The sequence below is a fragment of the Chiloscyllium plagiosum genome, chromosome 42, assembly GCF_004010195.1.
Source record: "Chiloscyllium plagiosum isolate BGI_BamShark_2017 chromosome 42, ASM401019v2, whole genome shotgun sequence".
Lineage (NCBI taxonomy): Eukaryota > Metazoa > Chordata > Chondrichthyes > Orectolobiformes > Hemiscylliidae > Chiloscyllium > Chiloscyllium plagiosum.
The window spans coordinates 15,056,597-15,059,792 of NC_057751.1; the positions used below are offsets into that span (position 1 = coordinate 15,056,597).

General features: G+C 41.6%; 1 protein-coding gene across 2 annotated transcripts in view; it reads left to right on the plus strand.

Annotated features, from left to right (window-relative positions):
- enkd1 (enkurin domain containing 1) overlaps nt 1-2,884 on the plus strand; it is a 22,258-nt gene extending 19,374 nt beyond the window's left edge. Inside the window, exon 9 of one of the 2 annotated variants that reach the window (XM_043681578.1) lies at nt 2,745-2,883. The gene's annotated coding sequence lies outside the window, so the exon portion shown is untranslated. Of the gene's footprint in view, nt 1-2,744 lie in introns of both variants that reach the window. The other variant, XM_043681579.1, reaches the window with a different exon arrangement.
- Nucleotides 2,885-3,196: the final 312 nt, after the last annotated feature.

The window sequence follows — 3,196 nt, forward strand, 5'->3', positions numbered from 1 at the left end:
GACATTGACAGGATGCAGAGATGGGCTGAGAGATGGCAGATGGAGTTCAACCTGGATAAATGCGAGGTGATGCATTTTGGAAGGTCGAATTTGAAAGCTGAGTACAGGATTAAGGATATGATTCTTGGCAGTATGGAGGAACAGAGATCCCTTAAAATGGCCACTCAAGTGGACAGGGTTGTTCAGAAAGCATATGGTATTTTGGCTTTCATTAACAGGGGGATTGAAGTTAAGAATCGTGAGATCTTTCTGCAGCTCTATAAAACTTTGGTTAGACCGCACTTGCGTCCAGTTTTGGTCGTCCTATTATAGGAAAGATGTGGATGCTTTGGGGAGGGTTCAGAGGAGGTTTACCAGGATGTTGCCTGGACTGGAGGGCTTATCTTACGAAGAGAGGTTGACTGAATTCTGACTTTTTCATTGGAGAAAAGTAGGAGGAGGGGACCTAATTGAGGTATACAAGATAATGAGAGGCATAGATAGAGTCGATAGCCAGAGACTATTTCCCAGGGCAGAAATGACTAACACGAGGGGTCATAGTTTTAAGCTGGTTGGAGGAAAGTATAGAGGGGATGTCAGAGGCGGGTTCTCTACACAGAGGGTTGTGAGAGCATGGAATACGTTACCAGCAGCAGTTGTGGAAGCAAGGTCATTGGGGACATTTAAGAGACTGCTGGTCATGCATATGGTGACAGAAATTTGAGGGTGCATACATGAGGATCAGTGATCGGCACAACATCATGGGCTGAAGGGCCTATTCTGTGCTGTACTGTTCTATTATCAGTGAGTCTCCGCATGAAACACTGGTGGCATGGCCCGCTTTCTATATGTGTTCATGTACCATGTAAATAGAAAGCAGGCCATGCCACCAGTGTTTCATCCAGAGGCTCACTGATAATGTTACCTAGTACGGTGATGAAACGTTTGAAAATGAACCTTCCAGCTCAGCGAGCAAACCTACATTCAGTTGAGAGTTTCAGGACAGAACTGACAATGGTCTAAGAATGGAGAAAATGACCCATGCCACTTGGACTGATTTTTCCTTTTATAGTTAATATTTTGTTTCTGAACATATTTGCAATTCAGCAGGTGAGATCCATCAGGGTATAACTGAATTTTGAGAGCAGTGTGTGATTTATTTTAAATAGACAGAGAAATAATTGGTTTTACTAGATCTTGATCTTCCTCACTGTTCATGTCCATTTTCCTGCCTTTTCCCCATAACCCTTGACTCCCCCACTGATCAAGAATGTGTCTGTCTCGGTCTTAAATATGCACAAAAGACTTTGCCCCCACAGCTGTCTGTGGCAAAGAACTCCAGAATCACTTAACTGTACGAGAGAGGAAATTGCTCCTTCTCTGTCTCAAATCAGCACCCCTTATCAGTGGGCGGCACGGTGGCACACTGGTTAGCACTGCTGCCTCACAGCGCCTGAGACCCGGGTTCAATTCCCGCCTCAGGCAACTGACTGTGTGGAGTTTGCACGTTCTCCCCGTGTCTGCGTGGGTTTCCTCCGGGTGCTCTGGTTTCCTCCCACAGTCCAAAGATGTGCAGGTCAGGTGAACTGGCCATGCTAAATTGCCCATATTGTTAGGTAAGGAGTAAATGTAGGGGTATGGGTGGGTTGCGCTTCGGCGGGTCGGTGTGGACTTGTTGGGCCGAAGGGCCTGTTTCCACACTGTAATGTAATCTAATCTAATCTAATCTATATCTGAATCTGTGTGCCCTCTGGTCCTAGACTCTCCCATGAAAGGAAATTTTCTCTCTGTACTTATCCTGTCAATCCTCTTAAGAATCTTAATTGTCTGAATGAGATCACATTTTATTCTTATCTTGAGTGAGTAGAGTCCCAACCTCTGTAATCTTTCCTCACAAGACAAGTGGGGATCAAATTGCTGAACTACCTCCAATGAAATAATTTTTTTGAGTAATGGGACCAACATTTTTCACAGTATTCCAGATGTGATCTTCCCTGCATCTTGTACAATTGCAGTAAGACTTCCCCAATTTTAAGAAAAAGCACCAGGAATTGTAACAATGATCAGGCTTATAAAAATCCTCAATACAATCAGAGGACAACTTCAATCATGAGGGCCATCTTGTGGCAAATGGAAGCTTTGCCATAATTTGACATGACTGTCAAAGTAACAGCTGCAGTGGAGCAGTATGCTTAGATTTTCATGGACAATCATGGCACAGGATAAAAATTTGGTATGTCGAGAGCTGGGAAGTTTTTGTCTTCCAATTAATACTGAATGCTCTGGAAATCAACAGCTGAACTGTTAGCATCCTAACAGAATAGATTTGCTTTGTCAAAATAGCTGTTGGTTGAGTTACCTGATCATTGGGGCACTGCATTAACTGCTGGAAGATGTGTGTCAGGGTTCAAGTTCAGAAGGATTCAAGCTTGATTGAAAATCTCTTTGAGGCAATGGCAGTTCAGCACTCATGTTTAGTCACTGTGGCAGAAAAAGAAGCCATTTGGCTCATGGTTCTGACATGAAGCATGACCATCTGAGTTTCTGCTGCTTTATAACATGGTATGCCCTTTATAATACTGCCTTTAGGAGAGGGTAACAAAAAGGTGGAAAATGTTAGCATTATTTTTACAAAGTTGTGATCTCATTTCAGTTTTTTTGTTTCCATATGATGAAGATGCAAAATCATGTTTTGTAGCCAAGTTGTTGTGTGAATTATCTGATGCCAAGACTTTGGGTTTTTGTTTTATTTGTTTTTAATGCAGACTTCTAGCTGAAAGCTACTTGATGTCAACACTGAGCTGATCCTGTTGGGAACAAGGTGTACATTGAATTGTGGATCTGTTACTAACTTCTTCAGGCATGTAAATAAGTAAACTGTCAGATTTTTATCAATATAATTAAATAATCTTGTAATGTTTTTTCATTAAATTTATTAACATTTAAAAAAAGGTTTTCATTGTTTCAGTGAGAAAGCATGTAGTCTTAAATGTGACATAGTTGCTGCAGAAAATGCACGAAAGTGCTTTTTCAGAGGAATTGGGGACGTCTGTTCATAGTGTCAATGGATTGGTGTAAATGAGGTGATAACATTTGTTCACTTGTGGAATGTGTGGCAGTAGTTCCTTCTCACGCATATTTCATAGCAGGATGTTGGGCAATTAAATTGTTGGTTTATATCGAAGACTCTTAATGAAACTCCTACTCAATAGGAAAA